The sequence below is a fragment of the Aotus nancymaae genome, unplaced genomic scaffold (assembly GCF_030222135.1).
Source record: "Aotus nancymaae isolate 86718 unplaced genomic scaffold, 86718_ANA_hifiasm-v0.15.2.pri h1tg000040l, whole genome shotgun sequence".
In the NCBI taxonomy this organism is placed as follows: domain Eukaryota; kingdom Metazoa; phylum Chordata; class Mammalia; order Primates; family Aotidae; genus Aotus; species Aotus nancymaae.
The window spans coordinates 77,597,225-77,618,027 of NW_026988454.1; the positions used below are offsets into that span (position 1 = coordinate 77,597,225).

Here is a 20,803-nt window from a genome sequence, read left to right on the forward strand (position 1 = left end):
GTCCAGCCTGGGAAACATAGTGAGACCTTGTCTCTACAAAAAATTTAAAAAGCTTGCTGGGTGCAGTGGCAAGGACCTGTAGTCCCAGCTACTGGAGAAGCTGAGGTGGGAAGATCACTTAAGCCCAGGAGGTCGAGGCTGCAGTGAGCTGTGAATGAGCCACAGCACTCCACCCTGGGTGACGGAGCAAGACCCTGTCTCAGAAAAAAAAAGCTGGACATTAAAATCATAGTTGTTCTTAAAAGCACAACTTTGGTTTAGATTCACCTAGAATAAATTCCATGTCTGCCATTTAATAGCTGTGTGATTATGAGCAAGTTTCGAAATCTCTTTAAGGTTCTCTTTCCTCTTCAGTAAATGAAAATAATCGTTCGCCTCCTAAGGTTGTTGTGAGAATCAAGGATAATATGCATGAAAATCATCTTTGTGGTCCTGGCACAGGTGAGTGCCCAATGAATGGTGACTTTTACCCATTCATACATTCACCCAGTCTGCAAATAGTTGCCAGGCATCTGCCATGTCCCAGGCATTGCTCTAGGTACTGGGGATATAGCAGTGAGTGAAACAGACAAGGTCTTACCCTCAGAGCAATTCTTTGGCTTTTTAGCCTTAATAAAATGCATTTAATCTTATTAAATTTGTTTATATTAATTACATTGTACTTTAAACTTTATTTTTTTATTTTTAAATTTTTTTATTTTGAGATGGAATCTTGCTCTGTTACCCAAGCTGGAGTGCAGTGGCGTGATCTCAGCTCACTGCAACCTCCATCTCCCAGCTTCAAGCGATTCTCCTGCCTCAGCCTCCCGAGTAGCTAGGACTACAGGCATGCACCACCATGCCTGGCTAATTTTTGTATTTTTTTTTTTTTTTTAGTAGAGATGGGGTTTCACCATATTGGACAGGCTGGTCTTGAACTCCTGACCTCGTGATCCACCCACCTTGGCCTCCCAAAGTGCTAGGATTACAGACATGAGCCACCACGCCCGGCTTAAACTTTAATTTATTTTTTAATTAAAATATGTTGTATATAGTTATTTAAATGCATTTAATATTATTTTTAAAGTATTAATAAAGTATGTTTAATCATTTATTCCCTCTCTTCTCCAGTGGCTTTTTGTCATATTCACTTAAATGTAATCAAATTTCTTTTATATTTATTTATTTATTGTTTTTTAAGAGAGACAGGGTTTTGCCATGTTGCTCAGGCTGGTCTGGAACTCTTGAGCTCAAGCAATCTGCTTGCCTCAGCCTCCCAAAGTGCTGAGATTACAGGCGTGAGACACCATGCCCGGCCAAATTTCTTTTATATTAAAAATCCCTGAATTAACCCATTGACTTCAAGTTAGTTGACAGTTGCTACTTTAGTTCCTTGCTCCTTTTGCTATAGACACTGTCTCACTCACTGTCTCCATTCTCTAGCTCAACTTCATCACTTCTCATTCATACTCCAGAGCACTGGAAGCAGTCTCCTGTCCTCTGTGGAGAGGCCGCCTTATGGCAGGCTGTGTTCTAAGGACTGGAGATATGGCTGGGATGAAAACACACAAAATCCTCTTTCTCTAGAAGGGAAAAATAAGCTATTGCTGTCAACAATAGGTATTACTCTCAACAAGGCCACCCCCCTTCCTTAAAATCACTCAATGACTCCATATTTGCCTCAGTCACTCATATTTACTTGATGAAGTTGTGCAGCTCCAGATAAAGTCCAGACTCTTTAAAACGGCATGTAGGCATGTTCTAGCCTTTTCTCCCACCATTCCCTATTCTACCTCCACTCCCTCCCCTGCTCACTGCCCCAAACACACACACACACACACACACACACACACACACACACACACAGTTCACATTCTATAGATGGGCTTGACATTGCCCAGAAGTACCATACTTTTGCCTGTAAGCAGTGATATTCTAGAGTGGATTTGTATGCAGGTGTGAGAGCCAGTGGTGCATATCTCTTCCCAATTCCATGTTCAGTGAGGTCATGATGGGAGTAAATCAAGGAAACTGGAAAATCTACAAATCAGGGCATTCTGGCTTCCCTCTAGAGAGACAGTTATTAAACATTACCAGCTCATCATAGCTTCTAGGCATTTGTATACATGGCCCCTCCCCTCCCCTAACTTGGCTCAGCTTAAATGTCACTTCCTTCTGGGAACCTTCTTTTGACTCTTCAAGATTGGGATAGATACCCTTCACTGTGATTCTTTGCGAACTTGGGCAGTGTCCCCACTATTTTTTCTGTATTCTATACTGGCCAAGTAAAGTCCTTGAGGTCAGGGCCCTATACTGGCCAAGTAAAGTCCTTGAGGTCAGGGCCCTTGTCTTCTTCATTGTTGTTCTCTGCCTAGAACAGTGTTTGGCACATAGCAAGGTGCTAGACCATATTTTTAAGTGAGCCAATGTATGAATAATTAAAGTAAGCCTTCCCTATTAAATAATGGGGTTTTTATGGTCCAAGAATGTGCCTTAATCTTTGTATCTCCTGAAATTCCTCATACAGAGAAAGTTTGGTAGAAGTTTGAATGGATCAAATGGACTAGACTTGAATGTACTTTATATGAGCCTAAAACTAGGGCCCAAACTTTAGATATCCATTCTAGAAGTGAGTCAATGATCTTTGAGATTATGATTCTATAGAACCAAAACCTGGAGTATTAAAATATGTCACCTAGAAACTTAAGATTTTCCCTAGCCAGTAATCTGCCTTGATTTATTACTCTTATTTCCTTATTTTTTCTAAGGTAATCTCAAGCTTGTTCCACTTTTCTTCCCCCAATCCGGCTTTTCTTTTTGAGATAGGGTCTTACTCTGTCACCCAGGCTGGAGTACAGTGGCACAATCTTGGTGTGCACCACCACGTCCAGCTAATTTTGGTATTTTTTTTTTGCAGAGATGGATTTTGCCATGTCTCACAGGCTGGTCTCTAACTCCTGGATTCAAGCAATCCACCCACCTTGATCTCCCAAAGTGTTGGGATTACAGGCATAAGCCACCAAGCCCAGGCACCCTATTTTTAATGTACAGCTTGAGATACTTTTTGCTCACAGAATGGTATGCTCATTGAACCATAAGTAGGAAAGCAATGTGGTGCAGTAAGAAGCGCTTGGAACTTGAAGTCAGGAGACACTGGTTGTGTATCTGTATGTCACAACTTTCTGGTCATTTCATCTGCAATAGGAAAAATAATATCTTCTCTATCCAATTCACTAAGTTTTAAAACATGAAATGAATTGACATAGGTGAAAATGCTTTTGTAAATTGTAACGTACTATGCAGTTAGCAAACTTTCTCAAATTGATCTTCAGCACATGCTATCATTTATTTAGTAACTCCCTAGCAAGCAAGTGATATCTGCAAAGAAGAGTGATCCAGTATAGAGGTTATTTGCCTGGGAAATAGGATGCATGTAATTAGATAAAAATGATGGTTTCATGTTCCAAAGACTTAAAGCATCAGTTCCATATCAGATGCTACATAGGAAATCTGGGGTGATTCTGCCTGAGATGCCAAGTGTGCTATCAATCAAGAATAAAAAATAACTGACCTAAAACACAAATGATAAGGATATATTGGTGGCTGATGACTGGAATAACAATGCTTCATTCTCCCAAAGGATCTGATAGACTCCAATTAATTTAGAAGCATAGGATGATGTCAAATACAGATCTGTACCAAGCAACAATGTTCTGCTTTCAAATGGACAGCTATCAGTGAATATCTCAAATTGCAGACATTGATGCAAATATATGGTTTGCCCATTTCTTAGTTTTGGGAGATATTGTCCCTTTGCAGAAGCTAGTTATTAGTCTCCCATAAAAGGAAGGGTACTCGGTGTGGTCCTCCAAACAGCAGCATCGGCATGACCCCAGAGCAGAATCTCAGGGTAATGCCAGACCTTTTTAATTAGAATCTGCATTTCAGTGCAATCTCCAGGTGATCGAGCGCATTTAAGTTTAAAGTGCACTACCATAGGGACCATCTATTCATTTTTCAAATGAAAAAACAAAAACTCAACCTTGAAGAGTGATTTTTTTTCCACCTTAAGGTCTGATACACTTGGATTAGAACAAAGTTTTCCTGCCTCTGCTGGCAGGTTCCAGCATTGCACACTCTCTCGCAGCCTGGTTCTTGGGCTTACTGGATGCAAGCCTTGGGGCAAGTAATTGAACCTCTGAGCTGGTTTCTTTATCTATAAAATGGAGATAATAGCAATGTTTACCTCATACATCTGTGAGGATTAGGCCGGGTGCAGTGGCTGACACCCATAATCCCAGCACTTTGGGAGGCTGAGGTGGGCAGATCACTTGAGGTCAGGAGTTTGAGACCAGCCTGACTAACATGGTGAAACCCTGTCTCTACTAAAAACACAAAAATTAGCTGGGCGTGGTGGCGGGCCCCTGTAAGGTCTCAGTTACTAGGGAAGCTGAGGCACAAGAATAGCTTGAGCTAGGGAGGTGGAGGTTGCAGTGAGCAGAGATCATGCCACTGCATTGCAGCCTGAGCAATAGAATGAGACTTGGTCTCAATATGGTCACCTACTGACCATGTATGTGTGTGTATACACACACACACACACACACACACACACACACACAGCATAAAAATCTTGGCTGGGCACGGTGGCTCATGCCTGTAATCCCAGCACTTTGGGAGGCCAAGGTGGGCGGATCATTTGAGGACGGGAGTTCAAGAACAGCCTGGCCAACATAGTGAAACCCCATCTCTTAAAAAAAAAAAAAGTGTGCCGGGCGCGGTGGCTCACGCCTGTAATCCCAGCACTTTGGGAGGCCAAGGTGGGTGGATCACGAGGTCAAGAGATCGAGACCATCTCGTCAACAAGGTGAAACCCCGTCTCTATTAAAAATACAAAAATTAGCTGGGCATGGTGGTGCGCGCCTGTAGTCCCAGCTACTCGGAAGCCTGAGGCAGGAGAATTGCTTAAACCCAGGAGGCGGAGATTGCGGTGAGCCGAGATCGCGCCATTGCACTCCAGCCTGGGTAACAACAGCGAAACTCAGTCTCAAAAAAAAAAAAAAAAGTGTGAGGATTAGCTTTCATTAGATCATTTCTGAACACATTGTACAAAGTAAGGCACAATGCACATGTAAAATTGTATTATCAAGTGAAAAGATAGTGTTCCACATAATTCAAACAGATTTTTAAAAATTTTTATTGCACACAGAAGCAGAGTTATTATCTCTGAAAACCTTTGTGCCTTGACAGTAGTGTTCAGAAAGCAGTTGTTTTCCTTTTAATCTTTAGTATTTTCCAGTAAAGAAACTTATATAAGGGCTGGATAGCAGAAGCACCCTGCTAGTCACTGTTATTTAATCACATGGTAGGTTAGGCTGACCTCTGTTTATGAGTTGGGTGAATTGGGGCCAAACCCAACATTTGGAATAGGCACACACATGTGTAATCGAAGAACCTGACTCACTGACCCACTTTCTTGGTTACCAAAGCAATGGGAGTTTGGATTATCTGGTTTTTAGCTCCACCTAGTGACCATATATATGGCTCAGTTTTCAGCTGTAAAATTATGGAGAATTCTGTTTTAACGTTTAAACAAAAGTACATTCAACTTCTTGCTATTCTGGGGAAATGATTCCATATACACATTTTTTTTCTTTTCTTTTCTTTTTTTTTTTTTAAGACAGAGTCTCACTCTGTTGCCAGGCGCCAGGCTGGAGTGCAGTGGCACAATCTCGGCTCACTGCAACCTCCGCCTCCTGGGTTCAAGCAATTCTCCTGCCTCAGCCTCCCGAGTAGCTGGGACTACAGGCGCGCGCCACCACGCCCAGCTAGTTTTTGTATTTTTAGTAGAGATGGGGTTTCACCATGTTGACCAGTATGGTCTTGATCTCTTGACATTGTGATCTGCCCGCCTCGGCCTCCCAAAGTGCTGGGATTACAGGCTTGAGCCACCATGCCTGGCTCATATACATATTTTTGATGTTTTTTTGTTATACATTAAATGATAGGCTTAGAATTCTTGGAGATGATCAGAAAGTTGGAGGACTTCCTATTCCATTCTGTCATCAAGTTTTAAAAAAATTAATTTCTCAAAATGTTATCCAGCCACATATACTAATTTAATGCTTCCTTTGGGATTGTCTGCTTAGTGAAGGAATGTACTGGACATTACTCTAGAGTTTGGGATTCCAGGCCCTGTTCCTTTGCAGTGCCTTGGAGAAGTATGATTATAGGTATACCCAGAAAGAGAAGGCTTGAGTAACAGGGTTTCCAGTCCTACAGAACTTGCCTTTTCCCACAGTGTGGTTGGTTGGGAAGCAGAAAAGAGCTTCTGGACCTAAGGGAGCCAGGTAAAGATATGCTGTGCAACTGGATGGTCAGTGATAATAGGCAATCTTTCCCTTTACCTGCTTCTTGGAAATGTGTCGTCTGAGCCCCCAGAACCAATATATAACTCTAGGGATGGGGTAGGGCAGGAAGCCCCAAGGATGCTAGAACTGAGGGCTGGGCACAGTGGCTCATATCTATAATCCCAGCACTTTGGATGCCGAGGTGGGAGGGTCACCTGAGGTCAGGAGTTCGAGTCCAGCCTGGCCAATATGGCAAAACCCCATTGCTAATAAAAATACAAAAATTATCCAGGCATGGTGGTGTGCACCTGTAATCCCAGCCACTCAGGAAGCTGAGACATGAGAATTGCTTGAACCCGGGAGGCAGAGGTCACAGTGAACTGAGATCATGCCACTGTACTCTAACCTGGGCAACAGAAAAAAAGCCAGAAAAAAAAGGCAAAGCAAAAAAAAAAGCCAGAACTAAAATTCCCTCCCTGTTTAGCAAGAAGGGGACTCAGATTCAAGATGAAGTTGATTTATAGAAAATAAAGAGATGCTGTCTAGGATGAGAAGAAAAAGAAAAAAAAAGAAAAGAAAGAGACGCAATATTTTTGCACACAGGTTCATGGCTGGAGAATCAGATCTTGATGTGCAGACATGAATTTGGGCCTTTAGAAGTCACTAATCAGTGAAGGAATGTCTGCAGGCTCTGAGGTCACACGATTTGAAAGCGTGCTATGGAAAAATTTAAACTCCTTGGTACCTCAGCAACATGGTAGCAAACTGAATCCAACAACGCATCAAAGAGGTAATTCACCATAATCAAGGGGTTTCGTTCCAGGGATACAGGGATTGTTCAACATATGGAAGTCAGTAAATGTGATGCACCGCATAAAGATAATTAAAATCAAAAACAATATGATCATCTCAATAGACATAGAAAAAGCATTAGATAAAATCCAGCATTACTTTATAATATAAACTTTCAACAAATTAGGCATAGAAGGAACCTACCTCAAAATAATAAAAGCCTGGACATGCCTGTAATTCCAGCACTTTGGGAGGCCAAGGCAGAAGGATCGCTTGAAGCCAGGAGTTCCAGACCAGCCTGGGCAACAAACTGAGAGCCTGTCTCTACAAAAACAAATAAATAATTAAATAAATTTTAAAAATATAAAAGCCATATATGAAAAACCCAGAGTCAACATCATACTGAATGAGGAAAAGCTGAAAATATCCCCTTTGAGGACTGGAACAAGACAAGAATGCTCACTTTCACCACTACTATTCAATATAGTACTGAAAGTCCTAGCCAGAGCAATCAGGAAAGACAAAGAAATAAAGGTCATTCAACTGGAAGAGAGAAAGCTGAACTATCTCTGTTTGTCAATGATATAGAAAACTCTAAAGACTCCTCCAAAAGACTTTTAGATGAAAAATGGATTCAGACGTCCGTGGTCCTTGTCGCTCGCCGCAGCGTCTGACGCCCGGGAAGAGGTGGTTGAGAGGAAAAACGAACTCGCAGCTCTCCGGCTTCGGAGGCTTCCGAGTAGTCGGAGGAACGGCGCGGCGAGCAAGAAGAATCCACTGCACCCCGGTTCTCAGCGACTCTCCTGCTGACCTCCGCGCAACGTACTCGCCGCCGCTGTTGGCTGGAGCATTTGACATTGTGCAGCAAAGAAATGGTCATGGAGAAGCCCAGTCCGCTGCTTGTAGGGCGGGAGTTTGTGAGGCAATATTATACTTTGCCGAATAAAGCTCCAGAATATTTACACAGATTTTATGGGAGGAATTCTTCCTATGTTCATGGTGGAGTAGATGCTAGTGGAAAGCCCCAAGAAGCTGTTTATGGCCAAAATGATATACACCACAAAGTATTATCTCTGAACTTCAGTGAATGTCATACTAAAATTCGTCATGTGGATGCTCATGCAACCTTGAGTGATGGAGTAGTTGTCCAGGTCATGGGTTTGCTGTCTAACAGTGGACAACCAAAAAGGAAGTTTATGCAAACCTTTGTTCTGGCTCCTGAAGGATCTGTTCCAAATAAATTCTATGTTCACAATGATATGTTTCATTATGAAGATGAAGTGTTTGGTGATTCTGAGCCTGAACTTGATGAAGAATCAGAAGATAAAGTAGAAGAGGAACAAAAAGAAAGACAACCATCTCCTGAACTTGTGCAAGAAAATGCAAATTGTGGTTACTACGAAGCTCACCCTGTAACTAATGGCATAGAGGAGACTTTGGAAGAATCCTCTCATGAACCTGAACCTGAGCCAGAATCTGAAACAAAGACTGAAGAGCTGAAACCACAAGTGGAGGAGAAGAACTTAGAAGAATTAGAGGAGAAGTCTGCTACTCCTCCTCCGGCAGAACCTGTTTCTCTGCCACAAGAACCACCAAAGTCAAGAGTTGAAGCTAAACCAGAAGTTCATCTCAGCCACCTCGTGTGCGTGAACAGCAACCTAGAGAACAACCTGGTTTCCCTCCTAGAGGACCAAGACCAGGCAGAGGAGATATGCAACAGAATGACTCTGACAGTCGTAGAATAATTTGCTATCCAGATAGTCATCAACTTTTTGTTGGTAATTTGCCACATGATATTGATGAAAATGAATTGAAAGAATTCTTCATGAGTTTTGGAAACATTGTGGAACTTCGCATCAATACCAAGGGTGTTGGGGGAAAGCTTCGAAATTTTGGTTTTGTAGTTTTTGATGACTCTGAACCAGTTCAGAGAATCTTAATTGCAAAACCGATTATGTTTCGATGAGAAGTACGTTTAAATGTGGAAGAGAAAAAACAAGAGCTGCAAGAGAGCGAGAAACCAGAGGTGGTGGTGATGATCGCAGGGATATTAGGTGCAATGATCGAGGTCCTGGTGGTCCACGTGGAATTGTGGGTGGCAGAATGATGTGTGATCATGATGGAAGAGGACCTCCTCCAAGGGGTGGCATGGCACAGAAACTTGGCTTTGGAAGAGGAACCAGGCAAATGGAAGGCCGCTTCACAGGACAGCGTCGCTGAAGCTCCACTGTTGGCAAAGTCTTGGCAGTGGTACAATATTCATCATGTTTGCATTCTTGTTTTTTTTTTTTTTTTTTTTTTTTGGCTTTGGAATGTGACACAGCCTTTTTGATCATTTCTTTGATGTGAAAAGCATCTTTTGGTTATCAGTTAAATTGAGGTGGACGTTATTTCCCCAGTTTTACAACAGGATTCACATTGTTAATTTATAAATCTAGACTTGGAGAATTAAGGACTGAGAACTGACCATATTTTAAACTATCTACGACAAAGTGAACTTAAAAGGACATGCCCACTGAATTCAGGTCCTTTGAGTCAAAAAAAATCTGCTGCTGCACATTTTGTTTACGTGTTACTGTTTCTGCCTGTTAATGCTGGGAATACAAATAGTGCAATTTGTGCAATTGGAGAATCTTGCCTTTTTTCTTGGCTCCCGCCAAAAATACAAACCAGCAGAAACTTGTTATGCACTCATCAAAATGGACTAATGGGTACTCTGAACTTATTAACATTGACATCTGCAACAGGTGGCAACAGGGAAAAAAATCTTTCATCTTCTTTTCCAGTAGACAATAGTTTGTGAAATGATGAGGACATTTTATCTGTTTGCTGTGACCAGCGTGTGTACACATAAACCGTAACAAGACTACAAGTATATTCCAGAAGGAAATCATTTTAGTTCTGAACTAAATAACAAAAATTAGAACTTCAAATGCGATGGTCTTGACTATTAGACCAGATTTAGTAGCTCCATATCTAAGATTTTTCTACCTGCCCCTCTTCAGTACAGGGATGGCTGGCTGCTCAACACACTCCTCCTCCCCTTTTTCCTTTCTTTAAGCTGTGTACAGTGATAATTGTCTTTACTGTATTTTTGTTCTCTGGTAATGTAATAAGCATGATGGTGCCATCTATTAATACATCATTCCAGTCTTGCTGGTAATTTTGTACAGTATAGAGTATGAATTGCTGTGCTGCAAAGCCAAACAGCTGCAAAATGTTGAAAAATCATCGAAATGTATAAAAATTGCAGTATCTTTAAAATCAGTAAAATGGACTAGCATATTTTTAAAAAAATGGATTCAGTGAAGTCTTTGGTTACAAAATCAATGTATACAAATCAGTAGCACTGCTATTCACCAACAAGGACCAAGATGAGAATCAAATAAAGAACTCAGTCTTTTTTATAATAGCTGCAAAAAGTAATATTCAAATAGGAGTATATGTAACCAAGGAGGTAAAAGATCTCTATGAGACCTATAAAACATTCCTGAAAGAAATAATAGATGACACAAACAAAATTGAAATATATCCCATGCTCATGGATTGGAAGAATCAATATCGTGAAAAAGACCATTCTGTGCAAAGCAACCTATAGATTCAATGTAATGCCTATCAAAAAACCAACATCAGTTTTTACAGAATTAGAAAAAATAATCCTAAAATTCATATGGAATCAAAAAGAGTCCAAATAGCCAAAGCAATCCTAAGCAAAAAGAACAAATCTGGAGGCATCACATTACCTGACTTCAAATTATTCTGTAAGACTACAGAAACCAAAATGGCACACTACTGGTATAAAGTAGATACAGAGACCAATGAAACAGAATAGAGATCCCAGAAATAAAGCCAAATACAACCAACTGGCCTTTGACAAAGCATACAAAAACATACGTTGGGGAAACAACACCCTATTCAATAAATGGTGTTGGGAAAACTGGATAGCTACATGAAGAAGAATGAAACTGGATCCCTATCTCTCACCCTATATAAAATCCAACTCAAGAGGAATTAAAGACTTAAATCTAAGACCTGTAACCATAAAAATTCTAGAAGAAAATCTAGGAAAAACTCTTCTAGACATTGGCCTATGCTAAGAATTTATGACTAAAACCCCCAAACCAAATGTAATAAAAATAAATAAATGGGACCTAATTAAATTAAAAAGTTTCTACACAGCCAAAGAAATAAACATCAGAATAAACAGACAGCCCACAGAGTGGGAGAAAATATTTGCAAGCTATGCATCTGACAAAGGACTAATATCCAGAATCTATAAGGAACTCAAACAAATCAGCAAGGAAACAAAAACAAATAATCCCATCAAAATGTGGGCAAATGGCTGGGTTCAGTGGCTCACATATGTAATCCCAGCACTTAGGGAGGCTGAGACAGGAGAATTGCTTGAGCCCAGGAGTTTGAGTCCAGCCTGGCCAACATAGCAAGACCCTGTCTCTATGAAAAAGAAAAAGTTAGCCAGTGTGATGTCTTACCCCTGTAGTCCCAGCTACTCAGGAGGCTGAGGCAGGCAGATTTCATGAGCTTAAGAGTTCAAGGTTACAGTGAGCTATTATTGTGCCACTGCACTCCAGCCAGGGTGATGGAGCAAGACCTTGTCTTAAAAACAAGAGGGGGTGGGCAAATTACATGAATAGACACTTCTCAGAAGAAGATATACAAATGGCCAACAAATATATGAAAAAATGCTCAACATCACTAATCGTGAGGGAAATGTACATTAAAACCACAATGAGCCAGGTGTGGTGGCTCATGCCTGTAATCCCAGCACTTTGGGAGGCCAAGGTGGGTGGATCATGAGGTCAGGAGATCAAGAGCATCCTGGCTAACATAGTGAAACTCCATCTCTACTAAAAATACAAAAAATTAGCCAAGCGTGGTGGCATGTGCCTGTAGTCCCAGCTACGTGGGAGGCTGAGGAAGGAGAATCACTTGAACCCGGGAGGTGGATGTTGCAGTGAGCTGAGATGCGCCATTGTACTCCAACCTGGGTGACAGAGTGAGACCCTGTCTCAAAACAAACAAAAAAAGCTTAGCCAGAATGGCCACTATTAAAAAGTCAAAAAACAATATATGTTGGTGTGGATGTGGTGAAAAGGGAGCAGTTATACACTGTGGGTGGGAATGTAAATTAGCACAATCTCTTTGGAAAATTTCTTAAGAATGGAGTATGGAGATTTCTCAGAGAACTAAAAGTACACTTACCATTCCATCTAGCATTTTTACTACTGGGTATCTACCCAAAGGAAAAGAAGTCATTATATAAAAAAAGCACCTGCATGCATATGTTTACTATAGCACAATTCACAATTTCAAAGATGTGGCACCAACCCAAGTGCCCATCAAGTGATGAGTAGATAAAGGAAATATATATATATATATGTATGTATGTATACACACACACACACACACACACATACCATGGAATACTACTCAGCCATAAACATGAACAAAATAATATATTTTGCGACTACTTGGATAGAGCTGGAGGGGAGGCCATTTATTTTAAATTTTATTTTTTATTTAAATTTTTTTTTCTTTTTTTTAAAAATAGAGATGGAGTTTCATCATGTTGCCTAGGCTGGTCTGAAACTCCTGGGCCCAAGTGATCTGCCCACCTCAGCCTCCCAAAGTGCTGGGATTAGAGGCGTGAGCCACTGCGCCCAGTGGAGGCCATTATTCTAAGTGAAATAACTCAGGAATGGAAAACCAAATACTGTATATGCTCACTTATAAGTGGGAGCTAAGCTACAGGGACACAAAGTCATGCAGAGTGGTAAAATGGAGATTGGAGACTCAGAATGGGGAGATGGTGGGAGGGCAGTGAGGGATGAAAAACTACATATCAGGTACAGTGTACACCACTCAGGTGATGAGTGCACTGAAATCTCAGACTTCACCACTGTACAATTCATCCATGTAACCAACATCCACCTCAACTCCAAAAGCTATTGAAATAAACTATACATATCTAAAAGAAGTGCCCATATTTTATCCTAGAATGTAAAATTTTATTTATTTTAGGTTTAGATCTTTAAATCATCTGTAACTTATTTGGAGATGAGGAGTGAAGCAGAAATCCAGCTGCTGCTGCTTTTTTTTTGTTTGAGTCTTGCTATAGTTGCCCAGGCTGGAGTGCAATGGGACGATCTCTGCCCACCTCAACCTCTGCTTCTAGGGTTCAAGTGATTCTTCTGCCTCAGCCTCCCGAGTAGCTGGGATTACAGGTATGTGCCACCATGCCTGGCTATTGTTTTTGTATTTTCAGTAGAGATGGGGTTTCTCTATGTTGGTCAGGTTCCCAACCTCTGGTGATCCACCTGTCTCAGCCTCTTAAAGTGTTGGGATTACAGGCATGAGCCACTGCACCCGGTGAAATCCAGCTTCTCTTTAAATCTAAATGGCAAGCCAGTTGTTGCAATAACATGTATGGAATAATTCTTGTTTTTCCACTAATTTGGAATGTTTAATTCCCAAATATTTTGGGGTCTACTTTTGGGTTCTCTATTATAATTTATGTTAATAAAAACAACAATAGCAACATGAAATAAACTCCTTGTGCTGATTCAGAATTGTTGTGTTGGCAGAGGGAAGGCAGGGTGTGCCAGGCAAGGTGTCAGAGCCCCAGCATTGGGAAGTGGTCAATTCATGAGTTGGTAAAAAGAATTTACCTTTGGGAGGCCGAGGCAGGTGGGTCGCTTGAGGTCAGGAGTTCAAGACCAGCCAGGCAAATATGGCAAAACCCCTATCTTTAGTAAAAATACAAAAATTAGCCGGGCATGGTAGTGTACACCTGTAATCCCAGCTACTGGGGAGACTGAAGCAGGAGAATCGCTTGAACCCAAGAGGCAGGCAGAGGCTGCAGTAAGCTGAGATTGTGCCATGGCACTCCAACCTGGGCAACAGTGAGACTGTGTTTAAAAGGAAAAAAAAAATTTACTGACAACAGTATAGGTTTAAAAAAGGAAAGTTTCACTAAAAAGAAAGCTGTGGAAGAGTGAGGCTGGCGCCTCAGCAAGAAGACTGACCATGCCATGGTGAATTTTTCTTTGGAGCATTTATGGACCTTAAGGTGGGAGCTTAAGGGTAATTTGGACCACATTAGCCACGCAGGTCATAATAAATTATTACATTTGTAGACATTTTGGTGCCTTAATGTCAGCAAGTGTTGCACAATGAGTTTTAGCATGGCATTCCAGAGAGGTCTAGAAATTCTAGTGACTTATAAATTTTTTGGGAGAAAGAAATCTGGAACGAGATGCCTGCTTTAGATACTAGGGAAGTCTAATTACTTCTAATTTCTCCAGATAAGGAGTGTTTGGCAGGCCTCCCGTGGCCTGTTTGATAGTCACCAGGTGGTTTTTGTTCCCTTTTAAATTCCTCAGATTAAGCAGTTTTTGTCTCTGGGGCCTGTTCAATGGTCACCAGGTGATTTTGCTCTCCTCAAGGGTGAAGTTGACTTTGCTCATATTTCCTTCTCTGCAGCCCCTAGCAGTGTTGAAAGAAAGGGAAGGATATAGAAGGTAATTTTTAAGCCTCTATCTCAGTCTCTGACTTTCCAAAAAACTGCATATCCTTTCAACCTAAATAACAATCAGAGAGAAAGCCTCTCTAAAAGAAAATGTTTATTTGGGAATAGGGCATTGTATTGGAATTTTGTGTACCATCATAAACTATGTGCATGTTCAGGGAGGTAAAGGAAGACAAAGGTGTTTAAAGGAAAAAATGAGAAAGATTACATAGTTGTTGTGAAATAATTATCCTTGCCTACAGAGTTCAATAACAGGGTGATAACAGTCTGAGGTTGGACAGGCATTACTGGAAAGATGTCTCGCTCTGTTGCCCAGGCTGGAGTGCAGTGGTGTGATCTCAGCTCTCCGCAACCTCTGCCTTCTGGGATCAAGCAATTCTCCTGCCTCAGCCTCCTGAGTAGCTGGGATTACAGTTGTCCACCACCATGCCAGGCTAATTTTTGTATTTTTAGTAGAGATGGGGTTTCACCATGTTGGCCAGGCTGGTCTTGAACTACTGGCCTCATGTGATCTGCCTGCATCAGCCTACCAAAGTGCTGGGGTTATAGGCATGAGTCACCATGCCTGGACTGCATAAGTATTTTTTGCATAATGTTCTGATGGACTTTGTGCAAGGCAGAGTCTTGTGATAGTTTTTGTTATGAGGCACACATGCATGAGGGCCCATTTTCTATACCCTTTACCTGACTCTATTTGTCAAGGATTTTTTTTTTTTTTTTTTTTTTTTTTTTGGTGTGTTGGTGTTTTTTAAAAAAACAGAAGTGACTCTATTTTGATTCTGACAACTTTCACAGTTCTGAGAAGGAAGACATACAGCTACCAAATTCTTGGGGCAACCAGAAACTGGAAGAGGCAAGGAAGGATCCTCCCCTAGAGGCACTGAAAAGAACACGGCCCTTCTAACACTTTGATTTCATTCATCTAGCCTCCAGAACTGTGAGAGTATACATTCTTCTTGTTTTAAGCCACCCAGCTTGGGGCCTTTTGTTCCAGCAGCCCTAGGAAAGTGATGGGCGCCCTGTAATGGGAGGTGAGCCTCTGGAGTGTGAGGGCATTTTCTGGGGTAGAACCCCAGTAAATAAAGACTCTGGAGATACTGGCAGGTATGTGAGTTAATGCTTGCCATCTCCGAAGGGATACCTAATGTTTGCTGCATTTGAAGATCTCAGTGCTCTTTTTTTTTGAGATGGAGTTTCGCTCTTGTTACACAGGCTGGAGTGCAATGGCGCGATCTCAGCTCACTGCAACCTCCGCCTCCTGGGTTCAGGCAATTCTCCTGCCTCAGCCTCCTGAGTAGCTGGGATTACAGGCACGCGCCACCATGCCCAGCTAATTTTTTTGTATTTTTAGTAGAGACGGGGTTTCACCATGTTGACCAGGATGGTCTCGATTTCTTGACCTTGTGATCCACCCGCCTCAGCCTCCCAAAGTGCTGGGATCTCAGTGCTCTTAAAGCAAATAGTGATTTATTATTTGTGGCTGAATGTCTTGAGTTCTTTAGAACATTCTTTTTGGGCATTAAAAGCTCAAGAGTATACCAGGTAAATTTTCTTTAAAATAACTTGGGAAAAGTTTGCTGAATTTATACCAAGGTTAGAGACTTGGGTTCAGAGAACACTGGCTCCAAGAGCTTTAGAACCAGAAAGCATCAGTTAGAACAGGGGCAGGTCTAGGTTTTGTGTGGCTTTGTATTAGTTTCCTAAAGCTATTGTAAAAGAGAAGCAAACACTGAGTGGCTTAAAACAACAGACACTTTACTGGCTCAGTTTTGGAGGCTAGCCGTCTGAAAGCAAGGTGTTGGCAAGGCTGTGCTTCCTCTGACAGCTCTAGGGGAGAAACCTCACTTGCTGCTTCTGGTATTTGCTAGCAATCCTTGGTGTTCCTTGACTTGTAGATGGGTCACTCGTGTCACACAGCCATTTTTCCTCTGTGTATCTTCATGTCATCCTCCCTCAGTGTCAGTCTTTATGTCTAAATGTCCCCCTTTTATGAGAAACCAGCCATACTGAACTAAGGCCCAAACTAATGACCTCATTTTCACCTGATGACCTCTATACAGACCCTACTTCCAAAGGTGGTCATATTCTGAGGAACTAGGGGTTAGGACTTCAACATCTTTTTTAAAAAAATTTTGAGTCAGGGTCTTGCTCTGTCGCCCAGGCTAGAGAGCAGTTGTACAGTCTCGGCTCACTGCAACCTCTGCCTCCCAGGTTCAAGCAATTTTCCTGCCTCAGCCTTCTGAGTAGCTGGAACTACAGGCATGTACCACCACATCCAGCTAATTTTTGTTTTTTTTTGTAGAGGTAGGATTTTGCCATGTTGCCCAGGCTTGTCTGAAATTCTTGAGCTCAAGCAATCTGCCTGCCTCTGCCTCCCAAAGTGCTGGGATTACAGGCATAAGCCACTGCACCCAGCCAAGGACTTCAACATATTTTAGTGGTGGACAATTCAACACATAACAGGCTTGAAATTGAACAACTTGGTGGGGGATGGAGGGGGAGCATATCCCTTTAAAAATATCCTTCTCAATGATATAAAATTACAAATACCTAATTTGGCCTTGGGAGGAGCTTATGCAAGTAAGAAGCCTCACAGCAAATTCTCTGGTATCTTCTGTTGGCAGGTATCATTTGACAACAATGAAGTAAAACCATATCCATATTTAATTCCTATGAATTTACCTGTACAAGTGTAGGCATATGAGAGAGAGGCTGCTTGTTGTTTTGCTCCCTGGACCTGTACCCTGGAGTAAGATGTAAACTGAGACCTTTTGGAGAGAAGCATCAGGCTGTGAAAAGTGTGATTCTGTTGTTTAAAGATTGCCATTTTGTATATGACAGGACCCTAATTACCAATGGCTTCAAGTGGTGTTCAAATGAAAAAACAATGGGGGGTAATTTGGAGTTTTTCTTCTTTTGTCCAAAACCCTGAGTTTAGAACCTGACCTGTGTGAGATGGGACTGTAGTGTTCTTCCTTAGCTCTAAACTTAACCCAATTTGATCTCCTTCTGAACTTCTCCCATCCACTGAAGCTACTACAGTACAGGTAGGAGGTGGAGGTGGTGGGCCACCAGTAGTATGAGAGGGAGCTAGGCACATACGGCACCAGCTCAGTCCCTGCCTAGTTGAGAAGATGAGCTCAATCAAAAAAGCAGCACTGGTCAGTATCAGAAGGGGTATATTTCTGTAATAGCCTTTAGCAGTTGAGTAGGGCATAAACACCTTTTGAGGAAAAAGTTAGCAATAAAACCTCCTGTCAACACAGAAAATTCTCTTCATAAATGTAGGGGGAAAAAAGAAGTTTTATTTATTTTTAATTAAAAAAATTTTTTTAAAGACAGGGTTTCACCATGTTGGTCAGGTTAGTCTTGAACTCCTGACCTCAGGTGATCCACCTGCCTTGGCCTCTAAAGTGCTTGGATTACAGGCGTGAGCCACCACACCTGGCCAAAAAAGGAGTTTTATTACTGAATAAGCATTAAACCAGATTGAGATGTGCATCACAGGCTATCCACTAATGAGACTGCAAAGACAGAAAGAAATCTCACCCTTTATATATCCAAGCACAGAAAATCCGCTATATACATGTTCTCAAGATAAAAATAACTTGTCCTTATATAAGAGGACTTGGTAGTATCATTTATTATATACTCATGGTTCATCCTAGGTTCACTTGGTTATTGGCAGTGGCCATCTGTGTTAGTTAACTACCGTTATCTGAAAGAAAAACAAAACTTTTCTTATTCCTAACACAAGCAGGTAGTTACTGACAACAAAGAGCCTTAGGCTACACTATCCAGGTGACAGGAAGACAGGGGAACTATCTTCCTGATGTTTGCATTTCAAAGATATAGTGGAGGTGGGAGAATTGGTTGAGCTCAGGATTCAAGACCAGCCTGGCATAGTGAGATGCCATTTGTAAAATAAAATGTAGAAAAACCAAGACACACTTCCCAGACCCTAAGAAAATCACTTCTTGTTGTAAGGGCTATAGGGCAGGCAAGAGGCTCATTTTGTTTTTGAAAAGATTTATCTGCACATCAACTGGGTGCTGTGGCTCACACCTGTGTTGAGGACTTTCTTCTTAGTTCAGCTAAGAGCTGGGTCCTTGTCACATGGCCATGAAATACTAGGCTCACAGACACTTTGAAGGGTGAGAATAATGAAATTTATTGGGTAAAATGGAAAAAAAGGGAAGCGGGAACTCTCTGCAAAGCCAGAGTCCTGCAAGTGTGCTTCCCACCTTGCAGACTGAATCCCAGGTTCCACCCAGGAAGAGGAAGGGCCAGGCTTTTCCCCACTACAGACAGTGCAAACTTCCTGAGGCTCCACCTCAGTGTGCGCTCCTCCCAGTGCACAGGGCGGCTGGAGTTTCTCCAGGGACCACTTTACACTTGGGTGTACATTGCCAGGGAAGAGCTACCTGTGCTCTGAGAATGGGCAGGTGTTCCCTGGTCCCCTTTCCTGGGCTGGGGTGAGGAAAGGGGACCAGAGAATACCTGCCTGCCCAGGAAGAGTATCCCTACCCCCTAGAAAGAAGCTGAGCAGCCTCTGGAGGCGACACTCCAGAATGAGCAGGAGGGAGCTGCCATTTAGCAGGTGTTTAGGGGTCCACGCTCTAAGGAAGTCCATCTAACTGCCATTAGGATAAGGATAAGGAGACCAATCTTAACTGCTTCCTGCCGACAGGGGGTGCTGTTTTGGGGGAAACTGCAGTCAGAGCTCCCTCAGAGGCCTATTTAAGGATTCCCAGCAGAAAGGGCCATCATCAGTGGCTGTGGTTGCCCGATTGTTTGGAGTTTGACGGCCTGAAGGCAAGAAGAGACAAATTGGGTTATTAGAAAACGTGTATTAAAATGAAACAAGGGGAGGGGTAAGGACAGCTCAAAAATCCTGAGGCCTTTTGCCAGTTTGCATGGGGAGAGGAAGGTCAAAAGTCCTACAAGTAGAAAACTTTACCCTTTTGCCAGCATGTTGGGCTCCTATGTTCCTGTCCTCTGAGTCCAATCCTAAGCCAACCAGTTTAAGGTTTGGGAAATTAAACTTTCCAGTTTGGAGGATGCATCTGAAGGGAAGTGTCTTGTAGTACGGAGACTTAATTACCTATCTGTGAAGAGAAGACAGAGGAGGAGAGAGGAAAAAAGAAGGAGCTTTTTTTTTTTTTTTGAGATGGAGTTTCGCTGAGCCGCCCAGACTGGAGTGCAATGGTGCATTCTCGGCTCACTGCAACCTCTGCCTCTCAGGTTCAAGAGATTCTCCAGCCTGAGCCTCCCGAGTTGTTGGGATTACAGGTGTGTGCCACCATGTCCAGCTAATTTTTAAATATATATTTTTTGAGACGGAGTTTCGCTCTTGTTACCCAGGCTGGAGTGCAATGGCGCGATCTCAGCTCACCGCAACCTCCGCCTCCTGGGTTCAGGCAATTCTCCCACCTCAGCCTCCTGAGTAGCTGGGATTACAGGCATGCATCACCATGCCCAGCTAATTTTTTGTATTTTTAGTAGGGACAGGGTTTCACCATGTTGACCAGGATGGTCTCGATCTCTTGACCTCGTGATCCACCCGCCTTGGACTCCCAAAGTGCTGGGATTACAGGCATGAGCCACCGCACCCAGCTTAAATATTTTTAATAGTTACAGGGTTTCACCATGTTGGCCGGGCTGGTCTCAAACTCCTGACCTCAGGTGATCTGCCTGCCTCAGCCTCCCAAGTGCTGGGATTACAGGCATGAGCCGCTGCACCCAGCCAAGAAGGTGCTTTTTAAAGGAGTCTCTTGATTTGCAGTAGCTTTGGAAAAAAAAAAAATTAAAGGAGTCTCAGGGGTTCAGGATGCATTTGAAAGAGGTACAGACTGAAGATAAATGGCTACCCATCTAGAAAGAGGGGAGCAGGCATCCCTGCTTCCCTTATCTTCCTAGCAGATACCCAGGGTACGTGAGGGAGAGAGGAAAGAACATTCTCTTTTCCTCTTCTCTTTGCATCCCCGAGTCCCAGTGACTTGTTAGGTGCTGCCATGGGTGCCAAAGCAGCTTGCACTCATGAAGCAGGGAGGGCCTAGAAAACAGGAATTATCTGATCTCACCTATGTTTCTATCCCACCTACTGTTAGTAGTCTGGAGTTCCCTAGACCTT

The 20,803-nt window shown here is 42.3% G+C and overlaps 1 pseudogene; it reads left to right on the forward strand.

The window, feature by feature from the left end:
- Positions 1–7,812: 7,812 nt before the first annotated feature.
- LOC105711463 (ras GTPase-activating protein-binding protein 2-like) lies at positions 7,813–9,341 on the forward strand (annotated as a pseudogene).
- Positions 9,342–20,803: the final 11,462 nt, after the last annotated feature.